The 22578-nt window shown below is 42.0% G+C and overlaps 1 protein-coding gene across 1 annotated transcript in view; it reads right to left on the bottom strand.

The window, feature by feature from the left end:
- Positions 1–14035, bottom strand: part of LOC147747926 (flavin-containing monooxygenase 5-like) — a 418557-nt gene extending 404522 nt beyond the window's left edge. The window contains exon 1 of the mRNA XM_086956872.1: positions 14004–14035. The gene's annotated coding sequence lies outside the window, so the exon portion shown is untranslated. The remainder of the gene's footprint in view (positions 1–14003) is intronic.
- Positions 14036–22578: the final 8543 nt, after the last annotated feature.

The following is a 22578-nucleotide window of genomic DNA, read 5'->3' on the forward strand; positions in this document are numbered from 1 at the left end:
CAATAGATCTCGCCTGGCGACAGCGCTTTTGCGCTGCATCGCCAGGCGAGACCTAAAAACTGCCCTGGTAATTAGTACAGTGTTAGCCAGTTTCATGGTGGTAGAAGGAAAGAAAAAAGAAACAATATAGTTTTACCTTTCATGAAGGCTGCTCCCTCAGGACTTCTTTAGATAGACAACAAGCATTCAACTCCACATAATTCAACACAACGCCACACAAATGCACAACACACAATTAAGCTCCACTACATAACACTCCACAAGATAAAATACCATTTCACATAATTACTTTGCAAGACACAAAATCTGACTCCACATAATTCCAATACTAAGGGTTTCCACTGAGTGTATTCAAACTGCTTTCATGTGAACTTTGACTTATAAAAACTTGTGGATGTTCCTAATCCATCCCAGTTTCTACTGTGTCCAAAAATCTACGCTGCTAAATTGCCGCAGCGCTGCGACATTTCCTGATACGTATTCCCCGATATTTTGAAAAGTAACCAACAATTCGGAAAACTTTCAAAGCAGAGAGGCAGAGCAGCGGTGAGCGTTTTTGGCTGTGTCCTGTGTGTATGGAAACGTCCCGGTGAAATCCAACGGACACCTTCAAAGTCAAAAGTCTTTATTTTGTTTCGGTACTCTTTTGAGGACCACAAAATTGTTTTAAAAATATACATTTAGTTTTATATACAAATTAATACATTTTCAATGAAATTTTCATAAACTTAAAAATTCTATAGCAAACATATTCGTTAGGTGGCTTAACACATAAAGAAATAAAATCTTTTACATTGACAATCCTACAGGACCGATAGATGGGCTCTAAACATGTTAACCTTGCATTAACAACATTGTTGTTTGGGCATATAAAGAGCAGGTGCTCAAGATTCTGTTTGCCCCCCTGACAAAGGTTACATTGCGAGGGACTGTCTTGTCTCCAGGAAGAGGTAAAGGATAAAACGGGAAGTATACCCAAGCGCAACATCATGATTGTGCGCCTTGCGCCGTGTGTAAGAGTATATTCCAAATACGGCTGTTTTTGCTTATATTCTTGAGAGTCAGCATAAGTCTTGTACATAGATAGTTTAGTACAGTGGGAATGATCAAGCTCATAACTCAATTTGGGGGAAAAGTTTTTTAGAAAGAGTTTGAGTTGTACAGGTGTCCATGATGACAGCTATTCTGAACTGATTTTTGCTAACCGAAAAGCCTCTCCCATATTTTTGGAGAAAATACAATGAGTGGAGTCATTATTGAATGTCTCGACTTTTAACAGATATCGTAGAGTACCTTCTTTTGAGTGGAGAAGGTTATAGGCCCACCTGATGATGCTTGCTACTGCTGTCGCATATGCGCTTGTGATCGTACATTCCAGTCTTAGCGCCTGTACAGGTGTAGAGTTAGAAACTTTCAGTAATTTATTTAGTATTTTGCCTTCGTTTAAGTCCATATAACTCCATTGTTTTAAGGGAATATATTCAGAGGCATATGACAGCACCGGGGGAATCTTAGCTCTGTAGACTTTTATTAATGCCGAAAAATGCCTGTTTCCAGTGGCCGTGTACAGGCGTGACATGGCCCCAGCATGTAGATCACTTTTCCTTTTTAAATGGTTAATTTGTTTGTTGTTACTCATATTATGTGAAAAAATTCTACCAAGATAGGTATATTCCTTTGTCTGCTCCAGCGTCTCTCCTCCCAGTTTCCATTGGTACCTCACACCTTTTTTCTTTTTTGAAAATGCAGCTACTTTAGTTTTATTTATATTTGGAATTAAAAAATGTTCCTTAGAGTAGTTGTATAAGATATCTAGAAGACTTTGAAGTCCAAAAGGCGTTAAATCGAACATAACTATATCGTCCGCATACAGCAGGGCATGAATGCGCTGAGTGGCAATCTTCGGAAGAGTACATAGCCCTTGTTGTAAATGGGACGGTAGGTCGCTTAAGTACAGAGAGAATAGGATCGGGGCCAAGAGACACCCTTGTTTTAAGCCGTTGGATGTCCGTATTATCTTTGACAAGCCCTTATCACTCCCCATTTGAACTCGGCACCAGGTGTTACTATGCAGGTTCACTATTAGTTGTAATAGAGGCTCCGGGATACCCATCTTTCTTAATTTTGTCCACAGGGTCGGTCTATCCACTCGGTCAAAGGCAGTAGAGTAATCTATGAACGCTGCATATATTGATTGAGATTTTCCAGTTACATATTCATCTAGGATTGTTTGAAAGGTTGCTATATTGTCCGTAACTGAATGATTCGGTCGGAATCCAGCCTGAAACATGGGAATTAGTCCCAGCGTAAATGCCCAAGATTTCAACCTGTCCAATATTTCTGCAGCGAAGATCTTACCGGCAGCATCCATAAGAGCTATTTGTCTGTAGTTTCCGGCTATACTCCTTTTTCCTTTTTTATATATTGGAATTATTATGCTTCCTTTCCAGGAGTTTGGAATTTTCCCAGAATCAAATATATAATTAAATAGTGGCGAGAGCATCTGGCCCCATGCTTTATGGTCAGCTTGGTAGACCTTGATAGGAATCTGATCAGGGCCGGATGCGCCCGTACTTCTTGCCTTTTTGATGTTCGTGGCAATAGACAATGCCGAAGTCTTGGTGAGTTTAGTGTCTTTGATTTCCATATCTCGTTCAACGTCCTTTCTCACCATTATATTCAGATTAGATTTATATAAGTCGCTTAAGTAGATGCCCCAGTCTTCCTCTGAAACAGGGATTGCTTCTAACTTCTTTTTGGTTCCGGTCATTTTCGCAATCAAAGACCAATATTTGCGTTGGTTACATTGCTTGACTGCTAGTTGGATGTCAATCCAGTTAAAATCCTGCTTCAATTTTTCCTGTTTAGATTTTTCTCTTCGTATTTGGTTCTTTAGTCTGTTAATTTCTACTCTATTTACTGACGAGTAACTCAAATACTGGGCTCGAATCAACCTATTGAGTTTTTTTATAGTTGGTTGATTCCAGTTTTTGTTCCTACTGGCACATTTTCTTTGTATTGGTCTATCCTGTTTTAATTTACTTTGTAAGGCATGCTTAAGTTCATACATTATATGTTCGAAGTTCTTCATGGGGTCATCTGAGTAAATAGTAGTTAACAGTTGAGTTTGTGAAATTAGAATATTCAAATAGTCCAGATTTTCTGCACCCCAGTAAATCCGACGCTGGACTATATTTACTTCCATTTTAGGTTTGTTGAATATTGGCTCGTTCTGAAAAGTAGTCTGTGCCAACCAGAGGGTTATTAAATGTAGGAGTGCATGATCACTTTCCTCATTAAATTTAATGGACAGTTGAGTGATTTGTTCCTTTTCTTCATTCCCACATATGAAGTAATCAAGAATAGAAGGAATTCCATTACCCTGCCTAGTGTATGATGCTGGTTTATCTTCGTTGGTATTTCCGTTTAGTATTGTCCCATTTTTACTAGGAAGGAATGATAATAATGAGCTTCCTCTTTTGTCTGATTTAGCTCCTTTTGGAAATTGCGGGAGTGATATTTCCAAAGATTCCTCCTTAAATAATAGAGCCCATTTCTTAATTTCACTGTTTGAGATTTTAGCGTTTAAGTCACCCATTATGATATATGGCAAATGAAGTTGATCTTCGAGGATGTGAGTAATGATCTCCAATAGGTGGTCAAATAATGGGTCATATTTTTTACTGGGCGGAGCATAAATGTTAAAAAGTAGTGTTTTCTTATGAATAGCTGATGATTGTGTTTTAAATAATACTTTGATACATTGCAGGTTATCTGAATGTGTGTCAATTATTTCTTGTGACCAAGAATATTCTTCTTTCAACAAGATTGCCAAACCTCCCTTCGCATGACCCCTTTTGGATTTATTTGCTGAAGTTTCATAGACATAATATCCTTTTTGTGTGAAGGGAGCGGTTGACCATGTTTCCTGCAGGACAAGAATATCTGGAAGATCTTTAGTTGCATCTTTCATTTTTTTGGCGGTTTTCCCGGCCAGATTCCATGACAATAGCTTCAAGCCTTTGCTAAACCAGATGTTGTTGAGGTTTATCCATTTTTTTGCTGTTTAAAGCTTCTGATAGCCATGCCCAAGATTTTAGAGAATTCACTGTGTTACTTAGACCTGTGTCCCGGGACCATACTGACCTTTCACCATGCGTTACTTGTATTTTTAGTGTGTCTTTTCTCATAGTGTTTGATACAGATTCTCCCCATTTTGAACTGAAATTGTCATTTGTATGAGATTGTCTAATTGCAGCGTTATTTTGTAAATTTGTTTTAAGTTCTGATATTGAGATTACGTCATAGCCATTCTTGTGTAGAATTTCCTTCTCTCTTATAATTATTCCAGGGAGAACTGGGGAAAAGAATGACACTTGTACTAATTTGTCATTTTCTTTTTTCGGAAAGCGTACTAGGTCAATTTCTTTACTTGTCAGAGAGTTCAGGGATGGTATTTCTTGTAATAGATTAATTATTCTACCACGGTTGAACGGCATATTGTCTGTGGGAAAGAGTTCTTCTATTATTATGTGTTTTGATAGAGTTCCATCCCACTGCTGTAATTTATAGTCTTGTAGTTCTTTTGTATCCTTGGTTGTGGAGTTCTGGACTTTTTTTTTGGTTTCGTCCAGAGGTGTCAGGGAACAACACCCGAAGACCCCGGAGTTCCACCTGTCTTGGTGCACAAATAAACAGAAACACGGGCTTCTCGATGGTGGCGTCAAAGACCAAGGTTTATTACTGCAGGGACACAGAAGTCACAGAAACTACGCATGGGCAGTGTCTAGGAGCCTGTTCGATTTGCACAAAGAGGGTTGCTCCTTATATACTAAAAATTGGGCTTCAGGCAAATTCTTCACATGTTAGTACATTCCCAAACCTTTGTGTCCTAAACAATAAATATTTGGTGTTGCACAGGAATCGTCGACAATATCTGATGTCAAAACATTACGAACGAGGGGTTCCCACTTTTCCATCATAATCTCATGTCAAGTTTTCATTCAAGACCCGGACCGCCTCATCGTAAAGTTCGTTACCTCCCCCTAATAAAGGCCCAGAAGGAAAGGAGCAGAGCCAGGTGCAGAAGATAGAAAAGCAGGATAAGGGATGTTTGTGGGTTGTAAATGGGCAAGGCTACCAGCTTCGGCCGCCTAATCATGATCAGGCCAACGACCACAAGAACCAGTATAGCAAGACTAGCCTCGGGCAGAGGAGGCAGCCTTTGTCGAGTCATGCAGCTACAGCGTGTTCTGTTCTAAGGTGCACGTGTTACTAAAGAGGTGAATCGTCGGCTAAGGCCACGTGTCCTTAATTGAAATGAAGTGATCAGAGGTTATTGCGTATGTGAGGGCAAGAAACACAAAATGACTGCCATGATCTAAGATGGATGCCATGGGTAGATCGGAAATGTGTTCGTAACAGGAGTACTCTTGCTCGTAGCATAGCGAAAACACCAGGATATGCTAAATGGATCATTTGCGGTTCGCTGATACTAATATTATGTATTTCCGACAATATTGAAAACACGGGTTCAAATCGTCACGGAACCTCAGACCCTCCTTTTGCCCTTACATAGGCAATTACTCAGTCTATGTCAGAATCTAGTTCTATGCTCATCAGGTCAGTGACATGTTGCTGTATCATCATCCTTTCTTGTGCCTTTTCTCCAAACGCAGGTGGTTTTCTAAAACAAGTTGCAGCACAAAGACTACACAAAGCTGGACCACACTGGATAATCAGGCAACATGAGAATGGGAATACTAAGATGACACCAACGACCATTAGAACCTTCCATCCCCACGCTGATATCAGAGTCCAAAACCACTCCATGAAGGACCAGTTTCCCTTGTCTACATGAATAGAGTCGGAAATCTTGTGTAGCTTAGAGATCGCCTCATAAACTGTTGGAGCATTATTGGGAATAAAGACACAGCAGCTCGATTGGATCATTCTGCATACCCCACCTCGATCTGCAAGTATTACGTCTAGAACCATACGGTTCTGCAACGTCATGAGTCTATCCGCCTGAAGCTCAGCTGTCAAGTTGCTAAGGGCACCAGCAGTTTCGGTAATAGTAGATTCAACTACCCGTGTTAGCTGACGTATGTTTCTACTATTGGCCATAGGCCCCCAGAACGGAAGGAAACCTTTGAAGAAGTCTCCAGCTTCCTGACCAGCGGTATCTTCCTTGCTGAAGACACCTCTTGCTACTCTGGTTTTGTGATAATCAGATGAAGCAGTGTATGTTGGAGGCAACAACCGAGCAATATAACATGGCCCTGAAAAGTCAGCAGGCAACCACGTATACGCTCTGTCTTGACAGATGAAGTAGGTACCCCTAGCAGTAAGAAAAGCAGGGGAGGAGCTAGACGGAAACACGTAAGTTTTGATGCACTCACTCCTCCCTAGCTGAGCTCTTGGATTTCTCCCATTACCTTGCAAACAGACCTGACCTCGGTGAGGTACAACCCAGATTGGAGTTGAGCTTTTACGCTTGCTTTCTCCCAAACTAAGGCGATACTCTGAAGAATTCCAACTCAAATATACTTGTAATTCGTCTCTAGGGTAAGATGGAGTGTTATTGACATCCTTGATCATATCAATAATACCCTGGACTAAAGCTTTGTTGACAGAGTTATATTTAGTGGAAAGTGGTGGACGCGGAGGATAGGTTTCAAGGGCATAAGCAAAGATGGTCTGAAAGGCCTGAAATGATCCATTATAGCTGAAAGGCAAAACCAGATAGGGAATACCTTTATCCATAGTGTGGGGTATCAAGCCACACACCCAGCAGTCTGTAGTGTTAACTACCAGTTGGTGTTGGTGCAAGAGCTGTACAAAAGTGTTATTGATGAATTCTGAGCGTCGAGCTTGCTCATGTTCAGGAAACGAGTGAAAAGAGTGCATAGAAGAAACAGTAGAAGTAGCAGGATCAAGGGGAGGTACTGTAGTTACTGGTACAAAAATCAAACTCATACCAAAGACGATTCCACCCACCAATGTTATCAAAACAATCAAAAATGTAATGGCACATTGTATCAAAAAGCATTTGCTATGAAGAATTTTGTAAAGTCTGTTTCTGCGAACATAAATCACATTTTCTCGTTGCAGCACAGGAAGCTCCATCTTCTACAATCCGCTTGCGACCACTGATGATGTGTACGTAGATGAAAATGCCTCTATCAGCCCTGGGAGTTCCCAGAACTAACGGAAAGATCGACCTTGTGTCTGATCCCTGCAGATTCAACTAGGCACACAGCCACGACCCTACGGCTACCCAGACGGCAAGGCAATTTTAAAAAACAATAAAACAATAGCAAACTTCCTGGCTGAAGGCAAAAGTTCAAAATTTCAAAGTATCACAATAGGCAGTTGCCTGCTTTATTTGTCCATATTACGAGGTCGTAAGTTGTATCTTTGTTTTGCAGGAACTGTTTGATCGGCAAATAACGTATCACTAGTAGCTGTTGCAGTGTTCAGGTTCGCAGATGCTAGAGTTTGTTCTGATGCAGTGGACAAATGTTCAGAGTTCAAAGGAGTCTTTTCGGGAGGAGAGTCAGAGTTCGGAGTGTCAGTTATCAATTTGGCATCGCTGAAGGGGATAAACTTCGGTGTTTGCTCGCATTCAGAGGCACCAATTCCCTTCTTCACCCAGTCGTCGTAAGGAAGTGGCAAAGGTACACGTTTGACATGAGTTGCGTGTATCCAGTGCTTACGTCCAGCCACACGAACGGCAGTTCTCGTTGCAAGCAGCACCTGGAAGGGGCCGACAAACTTGGGCTGAAGGTTCTTTGTCCTCGTAAAATTTCGGACCACAACGTGGTCGCCGGGTTTCAGCTGATGCCCTGGACTCTCCGGAGGCTTTGGTAATGCATCGAAAACCTGTTGGTGAATAAGGCTCAATTTAGCAGTCAAGTCGTAAAGGTAATCGATCAACATAGGATATTCTAGAGAACAAAATTCTTTCGGCCTAGGCACTCCCCACACATTTGCCGGACGGCCAAAAACAATTTCGTAAGGACTAAGCCCTACTCTAGAATGTACAGTTGCTCTCGTTGATAACAAAGCCAAGGGTAATGCGTCTGGCCAGGATAAACCTGTGGATGCCTGTATTTTAGCTAGTTTTAGTTTGAGGGTGCCATTGTAGCCCTCTACTAAACCAGCAGACTGGGGATGGTTTGCACTGTGGAACTTTTGTTTAATGTTCAAACCGGCACACACACTCTGCATAACTTTCCCTATAAACTCACTTCCGTTATCTGACCATACAATCCGTGGCATTCCATACCTAGGGAAATATTCTTTGAGAAGAATTTTGGCAGTTGATAGGGCAGTATTGTCCTTCAGTGGATATGCTTCGATCCATCTGGAAAAAGCACAAACTACTACCAGAACGTATTTTAAATTATTACACCGATCCATGTGTATGAAATCTAGCTGAATTACTTCAAAGGGGCAGGAAGGAGGAGCGAAGTGACCAGCAGGAGTTGGGGTTCCCTTGCCAGGATTATGCATCAGGCATACCATACAATTTTTCACCACTCTTTCTGCGCATTTACTGATCCCATCATTCTTCCAAACTGGAGACAACATCTTACAGATTCCTTTAGAGCTTATATGTGCTACTCCATGCGCCATTGTCACCACTGCAAGCACATACGCATCAGGCAACATCCAACGCTGTTGTTCCGATAAATCAATCCAACACCCATTTGAATCCAACTTGCCCGTACTTTCTTTCCATGCACGTTTTTCCTCCTCAGTTGCCTCTTTCTGAATCTCTTTCACACTTTCCACTGTGTCCTCACACATTCCAGACTCGGAAATCCATCTTGCAGACGTAGCAACATACATTCTACTCATCATATCTCTAGCTGTCTGTTTAGCAGTTTCATCAGCAAAAGCATTCCCCCGACCAACATCATCCGTGATTGCTTTATGAGCACTGCATTTCACAATTGCAACTTCAATCGGCAAGGTTAGAGATTCCAACAAGTCGTTAACTAGCTGACCATGTTGAATCTTAGTCCCATGGGACGTAATGAAACCTCTTTCTTTCCACAAACGGCCAAAACTATGGGCCACGCCAAACGCGTACTGACTATCTGTGAACACATTCACTCTCTTTCCCTTAGCTAAAACACACACTCTTGTTAGAGCTATTAATTCTGCAGCTTGGGCAGAATTCTGACTCACCCTTGCAGTCTCCACAATCGTCCTCAAAGTCGTTACCGCATAAGCAGCAGTCACATCACCATTCTCCAATTTAAAACATGACCCATCCACATACAACGTGCCATCTGGATCTGACAACGGAGTGTCTTTTAAATCAATTCGTCCTTTTGTCTCTTCCTCAGTTCTAAAACAGCAATCATGGGGCTCGGAATCACTCGACTCTTGATTAGTCGGCAACAATGTTGCTGGATTCAATACATTGCATCTTTTGATTTGAATATGACTTGCTAGCAGTGTCAGCTCATAGCCAGATAATCTCGCACTGGTAAGGTGTTGTGTCTTGGTTCGGTTCATGAGTGTATCCACAGCATGAGGAACCATAGCCACTAACATGTTGTTCATCACCAAACCAGCAGATTGTCGAATGGAAGCCGCAGCTGCCGCTGTAGCTCTCAAACAACTAGGTAACGCTCTAGCTACCGGATCCAATGTTGATGAAAAATACGCACAGGGGAGTTGTTTATCACCAAATTTCTGTGTCAGAACACTCAACGCGCAACCTTCTCTCTCGTGAACGTAGAGCGTGAATGGTTTGCTGTAATCGGGAGTACCCAATACAGGAGCTGAACACAATGCTTTTCGTAACTCAGAAAAACTCTCCTGACATTCATCAGACCATGGCACCGGACTCGGAACACTTTTCCCAGTCAAAGCTACCAATGGTTTCGCTAAAAGAGAAAAATTTGGGATCCACTGCCTACAGTAAGAGGTAATACCTAGAAAGGCACGTACTTCTCTCTGAGTGCGGGGAACACTTATCTGAGTAATTGCTTTTATTCTCTCTGGGGTCAACTTCCTTCCCTCCTTTGACAAGAGATGACCTAGGTAGGTCACTTCTTGGCAGCAGTATTGCAATTTCGAAGGTGACACCTTGTGATTCAAATTGGACAAATGATGCAATAACGAAATCGTGGCTGCTTTGCAAGTTTCCTTGTCATCGGCAGCCACTAGAAGATCGTCTACATACTGCACTAGGGCAGAACCTTGAGGAAGTACAAAAGAATCTAACTGACTTTTTAATGCCTGACTGTAAATGGACGGACTCTCACAATAGCCTTGTGGAGCACGTTTAAACCTGAAGCTTCGACCTCCTAGACAGAAGCCGAAAATATCCCTGCTTTCCTCGGCTATCGGAATGCTGAAAAAGGCATTTTTCAAGTCGATGACTGAAAACCATGTTGCTGTTGCAGGAATCAATGTTAACAAGGCAGTAATGTCTGGAACCACAGGGAACTGTGGGACCACAATCTTATTAACCTCTCTAAGATCAATGACAAATCTATATACTGGAGGTTTTGTCGGGTCAGTACGTTTCAAAATCGGTAATACAGGACTGTTACAGACATTTCCTCTAGTTTCTTCAACCACACCTTTCTTAATCAAATCTTGTATGATCAATAAAAGTGCACGTTCACCTTCACTAGAAATTTTGTATTGGGGAATTCGTGGAAATTTTACATTTGCTTTTAAAGTGATTACATATGGTGGTATTTCCAAAAGGCCTACATCATTAGGACCAGTCGCCCATAGAGTATCAGGGAGCGAACGCAGCTCTGGCGGGAGTGCATCCATTGACAAGTACATCGGAGAGGTGATTCTTTTACCCAACGTAAGCTGTACTCCTTCCGGAGAACAGTACAATGTCGCATATAGGCGTTTTAACAAGTCTAAACCAAGCAGATTTTCATTACAACCTGTTGTCAAAATCAAAGGTGCTTTCAATTGACACGGTCCAACAGAAATAGACAAAGGACCAGATATGGGGTTGTAAACAGGGGCGCCTGAAAAACCTACAGAAACATTTGTTAAGCCGGACAAAGGTGCGCCAGGGAGTTTCGCATGAATGATCGAACTTTTTGCGGCACCAGTATCCAACAGAAATGGTTTGACTACACCTGATGTTGCTACTGCGACATAAGGCCCACTCTGATCCACTGGAACTGATACTACTCCCTCTCTCTGTCCATGGCTGTCCTAGTACCCATTTTGCTGAAATCCCTCATCCACTTCACAATAGTCTTCAACATGATACTGCTGAGATCTATTTTGCTGGGCAGACTGTCCATCTCGTTGATCAAAGTGATTGGAAGGGCGATCATTCGTCTGTGGAGGCATAGCACCTCGTCCTCGACCTCTAGAATTCTGTACAAAACCACCACGACCTCTCTGGGCTGCTGCCGCGTTATTTTGCGCTAAGACTGGACACTCATTCTTATAATGACCCTCTTTCTTACAGTACGCACACTGATTCCATTGATATTGTGGCCTCGGTGAACTATAATCTGTCCTTTGATACGATCCTTGCTGTGTATTATTTTGATTCATGCGAGGCGGATACGCCTGTTGCAAAAGAACCTTAGTTTTTAAATCTTTCGTTTTCTTATCTGATTTCTCTTTCTCCTCTTTATCCCTATTTTCATAATACTGTGCAGTTGCAAGTATTTGCGCAGTTGTAGAGACAGCCCACGCACTCTCGGAATCTTTCAATTTGTTGCAGAGCTCTGGTAGCAAGTTGTGTACAAATTTATCGACAAATAATCTCTGTCCTCCTTCTGTGCTCATATCCTGACCACTATGATCTACAAAAGTCTCTTCGAACCTCGTGAAGAAGTCGGAGACACTTTCGTCTTTCTTCTGCCTGCATGCGGACAACTTGTCCCAGTTAACGCGCAATGCGGGCATCAGAGTCTTCATTAAGTCGATTATCCTACCTGGAAGATTAGCAATTAGAGGTTCGGGTTTGGAACCTCCTATTTGCTGACCATCTGCGGCAATGATAGCTGCCCAATCACCACCTAGGGCAACTGGATGATTCTCCCTACGAATTTTAGCCCAAATCGGTTGCGGAACTACATTCCCAAATAACATGTCGATGTCCGCTAGATTCATAACACAAGCCTCAACTGTTTGTGCTAACTCCTTATAATATCCAGCAGGATTCTTACGCGGATCGGGCAGGGCCTGTTTTACTGCCAATACTTCGGCTCGCTTCCAAGGAATGTGTATCCACACTCTCTGGAATTGTGCTGGAGCGGCTGCAATACCAAGGTTTACATTAGCTTGCACAGCTTCACGCCAAATTGGAGGAACCTCTCTCATTGGATATTGGCCAGTCCGCTTCGTACTACTTTTCTCTAAGTCTCTCGGTGAACGAAGAGATGGATCATTTCTAAAACTTAAAATCAGTTCCATCGCTTCTTTTATATATTGACCCACTATCATACCTGCAGCAAACTCTTTTTGAACATTAATTAATTCTTCTAGGTTCGATTCAGAATCATCTTCTTCTAGTTCATCACGCAACAGAGAGCACATCTCGTCAAAAACATATCGTTGCGTTGGTTCCTTCCACTGCATAAAAGTATCTAGTACATCTCTCGTACTATATCTCCTACTCTTCGAAATCCATCTAAGAGCCGTGGAATCCAAGATTCCCCGTTCCTCAGTACTTGGTAGCTGACTGCGTCTCTGTACAGAGTCAGAGGCAGGAGTCTTAATTAAGGTTTTATAGAAAGGAGACAGAATATTAGAGACGGAATCAGTGATTCTTCGACGAACAGTAAGCGGAGTCATAATACTAGCAGATGTAGAGAACACAGAAGCAGTAGGAATAGATAGCGGGACAGTAGGAGTATCAGGTAAGACAGCTTGTGAAACAGGAGGTGTAAGCGATACAGGTATAGGTAAAGAAGCCGGCAACCCAGGGAGTGGAGGTGCCGTAGGAACATTCACATTAATCACAGGAGGTACAGGAACTTGATTCTGAGGGGCAGGAGCAGGAATACCAGGTTGTCCAGCAACCGGCAATTGAACATTCGGTACAGGCGGAGCCGTAGCACCTTGTGCATACGGTGGAGGTGACTGTAACAGATAAGACAACAGAGGATCGTTTTCGGGGTCCTCCAGTATCTTAGTTGTTTTTGATGGCAAGGCAGGATAGCATTTGTCGATCGCTAAATTATGCTCTCTAATGGCCACCTCTACGGCCTTCTCAGACTCGTTGACCTGCAGCTGCTTAACAGCCTGCTCTAGAGTCAACTCTTGCTCTTTTTGTTCTTTCTTCAACCATTTAATTTCTCTCTGTTTGGATTATTTTCGCCAATAACGGAAAGAATCAAACATTGCCGGCCGGGCTTTCTTCCTAAACAATTTCGCTTCTAAATTATCAAGGATTTCGGGTTCAAAACTACCATGCAGTGGCCAACTAAGGACACCATCCTTTTTCGTATAGCGGACCCACACCTCATTATAAGATATAGGACCCACACCAAACTTACAATACAAATCATATAGAGGAGTCCCAATCGGAGGAACCAGACATGAGTCCTCCAATCGTGAATCACTGTTGCAACCAAAACAAGACAACATACAATTTTTCCGACTTACCATTTTGTAATCCGGAACACAGAACAAACAAAACAAGAAACAGATATGTGCACTTGAACCAAGAACTTAGGCCTACCGAAGCGAACTGATGTATCGATACCCAAACTAAACCAATAGATTATCGTAACCAGGACAACCAGTGATAATCTTACGAAACCAAACCAAACCAAGAACCAAAAAGGATTTGGCTGAACTAAGTAATGCCAACATCTATGCTCCAGGTGGGGTTGTGTACATAGAACGTTGCACCTTATCGTGTAGAACATTAACAACTGATTGCATTGTACCTCCCTGCGTTTCGACCGCGGGTTCTGATTTCTGCAACAACTGAGTCACCGTCACTCTCTAACTTCGAAGTGGCGCCCTTAAGACATCCCTACCTGTCCGGCGCGGAGGGTCTTCCACTGAGTGCAATCAGACTGCTTTCCAGTTAACTTTGTTTTATATAAATTGGTGGGTGTGCCAAACCAATCCCAGTTTAAACTGGCTTCAAATACTGGCTCCAAAAATCTAAGCTGGATTGATTTCAATGAGCTGAGTAGCCGTGTGTGGCATGCGTGCGTGCGCAGGGTCAGACAGGGTCAGAAAATAGGCTTACCAAAAGTGGGGTGTGTTAGTAAAACGGACAACTAAAAAAAGTCCAGGGTTTATTTACAAGCCCCTTGCGCCACCCTTACGTCACTTTTCCCATGTTAAACATGACGCAAAAGTGGCGCAAGGGGGTTGTAAATCATCCCCTTCATGTTTACAAATTGGGGCAGTTTTAAACTTGTAAATGCATTGGGGGGCATATTATCAAGCACAGGCGATAAAATGATCGCAGCTTTATTGGCAGGAAACTGCTGCTAAAGCGGTGATAATGGGCTTGATAAAATGTCCTTGTGAATTCCCATAGCAGCCCAGGTTCTGGTGTTAACCTGGGCTGCTATGGGAATTCACAAGGGCATATTATCAAGCCCATTATCGCCGCTTTAGCGGCAGTTTCCTGCCTATAAAGTGGTGATCATTTTATCACCTGTGCTTGATAATATGCCCCTCAGTTTTTTGCAAGATATGGAAGAGTGCATGGCAGCAGTAGAAATTGACACCGCAGACCATAAAACAGGCGCACAAACAGCCAATAAAACGGCCCACACACTGACCTGTCAGACCAGCCCATTTGACACTGCCTGCTTGCCATATAAGCCAATCCGACCCCTTATGTATGCATGTATGTGTTGGTGGGAGTGTAATGTGTATTTGTGTGTGTGTCTCTGCATGTGTCCATGGTTATATGTCAGAATAATGTAGTCAGAAATTCCGTCTGACCTAAAGACATAAACAATGTGTCTAAAATTGTTTGCAAAAAATGTCCCACTGGGTGTAGATAGATTTTCTACTCTAATTCCAATGGGGTGATATTTTTGTAGACGATATTTAGGACACCCAAGTGGGGCCAACTTCCAAATGCCCCAACCCAATGTCCAAGGCCTAAGCAAAAGTGCACAACCTTGGACCTCTCGGACTTCACCTGAGAAAACTATTGGACGGATACACAAGGAGTTTAAAAGCAATACACTAAAGTCCCTTTTTTTAAACGCATATTCATATAGCGCGAACTCCACCAGAAGGCACCGGTTATGTTACACAAGGACACATTCAGGCACTGGGAGATTAAGTGATTTGCCCAAAATCACAAAATGTGAAAATGACCCCAAGGCTCCAACCTTGGTTTCCAGCACCAAAGTCGGCAATCTAGCCGGCGGACCACATCCTCTCCCCTTCTACACAAATACCCCAACATATGACCAGCTGAAGCTCTAACCTGCTGTCATTAATTTCTGTTTCACAACTCCGTAATTTATTTGCAGCAAGCATTTTAGGGTGACCAGACGTTCCGGATTTCCCCGGACAGTCCCGGCGTCCTGACGCTTCCCCTAATTTTAAATACATGTCCCGGTTTTTGGGACAAAGGTCTAGTCATCCTGCAAAGCAGAGAAAAGTTAAAAGGTATGTTCTCCTGTCAGAGGCGCATCCAAAATCTGAAACCTTTAATTATTTTTGTTCCCTCATGCACCACAGAAGCAGTTGCTGCAGCTCCCAGCAGACAGAGAAAGTGCGGAGGACGGCAGGGGGTGCAGGGTGGAGGTACTGCCATGGTTTTGTACGCGTGAGCTGTTATTATATACGCAGAAGCCAGTTGACTTGGGAACCTGGCGGCCCCCTGTTTAATCCACAGATATTCGGGTGAGTCGGGATGGCTAGAGGGGGGTTAAAGAACGCCGACCCCGCCACATAAGACTGCCCGAATACAAACCAAACAAGTGCTATATGAATGCAAACCTTTCTTCCCCTTTTACCCCTCCACTATCCTTGTCACTCCAAGTACCTGACTGATATCCACCTCTGAAATTACTTCATATTTCACCATATTAATTCACCACTACTCCTTTGTAGGCTTCCTGAATAGTGTGCGTCAACAAGCGCTATATAAATACAAACCTTTGTCCTCTATCCTTCTGCTATCATTCCAAATCCAAATAACTGACTAACTTATCCACCACTTAAAATGTACTTGCATGTTTCACTATACTAATTCAACACTAATCCTCTATGGGACCCGGAGTAGCGTGCTACTCGCCCAAAATGCGCTTTGATGCCTCGTCAGGGGTAGTAAGCACTATATAAATGTAATTACAATACAATACAATACGATATAGCTGGAGCCGGGAAATAAGTGTTTTGACACAATAGTGGGAGCTGAACATCATTTTTTGCGATGGCAGAGGCAGTAGAGTTGGCAGCAAGAGTCAAGGCTGCAACCTGTAGAGACACTGTTTTCTTCAGAAATTAACCCAAGAAAAAAAACTACCACTCAGGGAGACAGCAGAATGCAAGGGGGGACGCTGCTAAGTAAATTGAGGAGACTGTAAAAGTTAACTAGGGCTGACATTTCTATATGGTGGGATGCTGTTTGAAAAAATATATAGAGGTCGGAAGGATCTCCAGAGGGCTACGAATTATGATCACCCTCATCTACGGAAACCCACATCCAGATTTAAAACAAGCACTGAAAATGCAATAGGTCTCACCCTCGTTTAAGTTAAAGCAATTCTGTTTGTAATTAGGTGGCTTTTTAGCTTTGCTTTTATTAGTGTCTTTCTAACTTTCATGTACATAACATGCATATGTATGCATATATATATATATATATGAAAGCTCCTCAATCTCCCTCCCGGCTGGAAAGAAGATAAAAGCACTCCAGGTTTCGCCACAATATTATTTATTCACAAGGCAACAACGACAAACGCGTTACGGACAATAGTCCTTCCTCAGTGTCGCTGGCATAACCTCCGTGATGCATATTTGAAGCAAATCACGGAAACTAAAAACAGACTATGTACACATAAACCATAGAGTTAGAGCGTGTGATACAAAGATCAAAAAATGGGTTAAATGTGGCAGCCATATTGTAATATGTGTCAAACGGCAAGGGGTATATGTGAAAAACAAAGTATATACATATGGAAATACTCTTATTCACAATACCCAAACATTTCATTTCGTTAATGAAAGCAATAATTATGTACATATTAATGACTGAATACAATTGCCAGGGAATCAAAACATACAGCCGTGGATCGGCAAGGCCCTGGCAATAAAACCCAAGAGAGTTACCTCTCATGACCAAAAATGCAACAGTTGCTTCCAAACATGAGAGATACAAAAAATCAGGCCGTGGATCGGCATAGCTCCGGTAACATGTAAATGTTATCCGGAGAAAAACAAGTGAACAGTGATAAAGTAAAGAGAAAAATAGCAAATCAAATACTTTTTAAGAAGGATCATAAAAATGGTCCAGCAAAATCTAACTCGTTATAAGAAAGTCAAACTGTATGTATTACGGAACATCTATATACATCTCTCAGTGTTCTTTACCATATGCCAGTTTGTATACAAATTGATTCACTATTTACAATTCACAATTACTGTCCCGATCATCAAGAGTTCAAATACATCCATTGTCATATTGAACTTATAGACAATAATTCATAACATGAGTCGGTTGGTGAAAAATGAGAATGGGAGAATATGGAAGGATTGCATAAGCCATGATCCTAGAGACATGTGAAATTGGGAGTTTACCAAGAAAGAAAGAAATTCCAGGATAAATTACAGGATAGTAATATATGCAATGGGTGTGGAAGGTTACAAATATAGATAGATCTTATTATCTACCAAGATGTACTGTCAATTCCTCACCTATATTTAATCCCATTGGGTTCTTAGTTTGTAGATCGATAATGAATCTGGATTCAAGTCTGCGGAGACGGAGCAATCTATCTCCCCCTCTAGGGTTAAGAGGTACATGGTCGATGCCAAAATAACGTAATAGCTCCCTATTACTTCCATGTTTCTCCGCAAAGTGGCAAGCCACGGGGTAGGCTGGATCCTTGTTCATAATTGCCCTTTGGTGTTCAAGTATACGTAGCTTCACGCTATTCACAGTGCTTCCAATATACTGAAGTCCACAAGGGCAAACCAAACAATTCACCACAAAGGGTGTTGTGCATGTGATAAACTTATTTATTGTTCTCGATTTATTTATTCCTGGTATGTTATAGGACAACGTCCTTCTACTATTCTCGCAAGCTTTTTCACTTTCCACACGGAAAGAAACCTTTCATTTCCTTCAGTGTGCCAGTGGATTTGGGTGGCAATGGCATAAGATGGCTTTGTACCAGAGTGTCCTTGATGGATTTGGACTTCCTAAAAGTTATAAGGGGTTTCTCTGGGACATCTTTACCTATGATGGGGTCTGTTTTCAGAATATGCCAATTCTTGGTAAGAATATGGCGCAACTGTGGGACCTCATTAGAGTAGGTAGTTATAAGGCGGAATTTAGTTTTGGAATCTGTATCATCAGTGGGACGTGGCATTTGAGTGAGGAGTTGGTGATGGGGAAATACTGGCACCCTCCCATGAGCATATCATGAATGAAACTCACCAGACATAGCAGGGTTGCTCAGAAACAGAGTGAAATGTATTTATTGGTACCAAAAGCATGCATCATTGCTAATTAGCAAGGAAGAAGTTAGACCTGCCACCTTAGGGGCTCTCAGACCGCTTCTTCCCAGAGTGACAAGTTTCTAGGTCTTATATACTATGTGAAAGTGCCATTTCAGCTGAACTAGAATAAGGCACCAAGCCAAATATGGCTGACATGGATGTGCAATGTCTGCACCATTCAAAACAGCCAGATATGGGCAGACCAGAAAGGCAGGCTCTGCACTGTGTAACATTTGCATATCATGTAGTCAAGACAAGCAAGGTGACCTGTAAGGGTGTACAGAATAGCTTGTTGAAGCTTGTCCAGTCAAGGTCAGATAGGAAGCCATTTTGAGCTCCAGGCCTCATGTTAATGTGATCTTATATACTCATGAACTCTTTGAAAGTACATGCAAATGAATTTATATGGATGTTCATATATATTTTGTAACAATCCCCCCTTTTGGATATACCTATCCAACATTAGTGAAAAACCAAAATATATATATGTCTATATATGTAGGAAACATTAGTTACATATCTTTGGATGGCATTACACAGTCTTTGCATAAAATGCATATATTGTCACATTGATACATCTTGATGATATCAATATTATATCAGCAGGCTGTTGTGATACCAGCAGTAAGTGTCCAACAAATATTGTCTCTGTGCAATGCATAGTGCTACAGTGACACTTCTAACTCAGTTCCTGGGCACCTTTTGCAAGTGTCAGTAGTTTAAAGGCACGCAGTAAGCGGTCATCTGCTTTTCCTCCTGGTCCGCAGTCGTCTTGTTCAGGGGCAGTGTCACGGACCTGCCCTGCGTTGTCCTCTTCAGTCTATTTTTCTGCAGGTGCAGACCATCATGTGTACTTCACTCAACAGCATCAGTAGATGTAGATGTTGGGTCCCTCTGACACTTTATGATGGGCCCTCATGGATCGTGGATATGGTCTAGTCTGTCCTCTTCTTGACTGCTGTGTTGCTCAGGTCCTCTGGTGACAGATGGTCATCACTTTCTGGTACCGTCCTCTCAGGCGTTGGGGCGCTGCCTTGCCTCTTCTCCCCTCAATCCATTCATGGCGTTAGTTCACCGTCTGTGGTCGAGTCCACCTAAAACTAAAAGAAACAGTTTTTATTTTTCTCGCAATGACCAAGGAATCCATAATCACTTTAGAAGTCCTTGCCACATTGCAGGCAGTCCTAAATTCAGAGCCTTAGGCCATTTCAGGAATGTTCCATTGGTTGCTTTTACTAATAATTTATTTTTGTATTTTTATTTTTATTTTGGAGTTCATTTACTCCTCCTGGCCTCAAGTTGGAGGGTGGTATGGGGTATGCATGTTATACTTTATTCCCAAAACCAACCTCTTCAGCATAAATGTAGTCACTAAATGATCTCCTTTTTATCTCTATTTATGCCCTGTTGGGTCCCTAGCCTTGGAGAGATGGCTTTACTGAAGTGCTGCGCCCCAGTTGCTGCATTATTCTTCCCTGTTGGATACACCTCCATTCATTTTGAAAACATATCCACCCACACCAGCAAATATTTAAATCCATTCACTGGGAAGCAACATGCATCTGCGCATTCATCCTCCCTTGTGCAATATCAGAGGGTCCCTGCTCCAGTCTTGTAAGAGAAAGGAACATACTACGTGGGGACACAGGCATCTATCTCATCCTGGTAGGCCCATACTCTCTTCATTATTCAGCTCACCTCCATCATCAATCCTCCCTCTATGTTCATCTGTTGTTGGAGACCATTGTTCTTCCTTTACATTAGCTTACAACAATTGTCTCTGAATGAGCTGTATTTTTGGAATGCTTTATTCATTAGTCCCGTCTGCACTGGCTGTAACATACTTTCATTTAATGCTGTGTCAGCAATGGCATCATGTTTGGCTAACGTAGTATTAGCTCCTATGTAGTCTTCATATTTTATTATCGCTATCCTAGTGTACAATAGTATTGCTTTTAACAAGATCCTTAATAAAGGACCATTTTTAATAAGGCACCCTATTTCTGTTATGAATCTGTGATACTTCCACAGCTGGCCACAAATAAGAACTGCAAAGCATAATGTGAGTCAGTTTAAATGTTAACAGTTTTACCCTTGACTAGTATTCATGCTTTGTTACCGCATACAGCTCATCTTATTGGGTAGATGTTCTAAGAAGCAGAGCTGCACTTCAGCCATTGCTATGGCATACCCTGCTCTGTAATCAGTGTCTATCGCTATGGCATACCCTGCTCTGTAATCAGTGTCTATCAGTCTGCTGGAGGAACCATCAGTGTACCGCTCCTATAGTCTACCTTTTTTAATAGTGTCTAATCTTGTCGGGGTGCCGTTTTCTACAATCTCAAAACCAACTTACTTAGGAGTCATATCTTTTCCTAAGAGAATGGATCTCATCAGAATAACCTATTGTAGGTAATACGTTTGACAAATTAACAGGTGGGCATTTTACATGGTGCCATTATAACCTGTGTGCCTGCTAGCAGAAAAATGTTGTGTCGATCCAGACAGCAACCACTGCACTAAATATGGCACCTAGACAATACAGGTATAGTCCAACACAATGAGCCATCCTCTCCACCATCACAGCTGCTGACCCCCAAACACTGCAGAAAGCAAAGTCACATAGTTGTGTCCCACGGTCCTTTCTTTTCCAGCTGTGTCAGCACATCATTGGCAGCATCACTTCATTTACAATGTTATTTTGCTCTGAAACAGAGATGGAAAGACAGTGTGTATTCAGGCAGACCAGCAGTCCCCATGAAGGTGCAGTACACAATGTCTCTTTCAATTTCTTGAAACAGTTTGCAAGTTCATTTTGTAACAGTCATAGCATCTGCATTCATTATCCATTGGTGGCAGCAGTTCATTATCCCCAGGAAGGACATCATTCCTTTCTTGGTGGGCAAGAGCTGAATGCCCTGAATTTAGTTCTGTCAGGTGATATGCTGCGGGTACCTTGGAATATCACAAAACCCAGGTAAGTCATCTCATTTTGGCAGCACAGGCATTTTGACAATGAGGCTTCTCTTCTCTCCTGGAGGTAGTTCAGCAGAGCTACAGTGTCTTTTGTCACAGTCTTTCACAGGCCTCAAGTGATGGAGATGTCACAAGGAGCTTATCAGCTTACTGCAAGACATATACCGCCTTCCAAGCATAGGTGGTCCAAGTCTCTCTTTACTGCCTGTGCATTGACATTGGTACTCACAGTGAACATAGTGGATTTGGTATCTCAGTATGATGGCAAAGAGGTCCACACCCAGTGGATGGACTTTAATGCTAAAACCCACTGAGGAGAGAAAAATACTCTGCCTCTACAGGTATAAATAATAATATTGTACTGGTGGCAGGCACAACAGGCTCCAAGGGGACCACAAGTTCAAGGTAATCACTTTATGGGGACAGCATTTTTTCACCATTTTTTTTTTTTTTTAAATATCACTTTGTTGTGAGGGCATTATATCCTTCGGTATCAAGTTCGTGCTATATAAAACTTTATAATAAATATATTTATCTAAAACCTCTTCGTTCCCTATATCTATAAACTTCTTGTTAGTTATGTGTACATCCATCCATTTCCTTTTCATATGTATCAAACTGCAGTCTAACAGCAGCATTCATCATCTCTCAACACATCTATACGTGCGCTACAGAGGTTGTATACAACAGAGAATCCTTACTGAAGCTGTAAACAGTACTTGCTCTGTTCTAACCTATCATTAGGCATTTGTGAATAAATTCCATTTATTAAAAAATATATATAGATATATATACTGTTGCAAAATTATATTTATTTATATTAAAGTTGTGAAATGTATCCCTCTATCTACCACGGTAGTGGAAACACCTTCCACTTTAGTGGAACCATGAAATTCTCCTTGGGCATGTCTGATATCTTCATCCTGATAC

The sequence above is a fragment of the Lissotriton vulgaris genome, chromosome 1_1 (genome assembly GCF_964263255.1).
Source record: "Lissotriton vulgaris chromosome 1_1, aLisVul1.2, whole genome shotgun sequence".
In the NCBI taxonomy this organism is placed as follows: Eukaryota; Metazoa; Chordata; class Amphibia; order Caudata; family Salamandridae; genus Lissotriton; species Lissotriton vulgaris.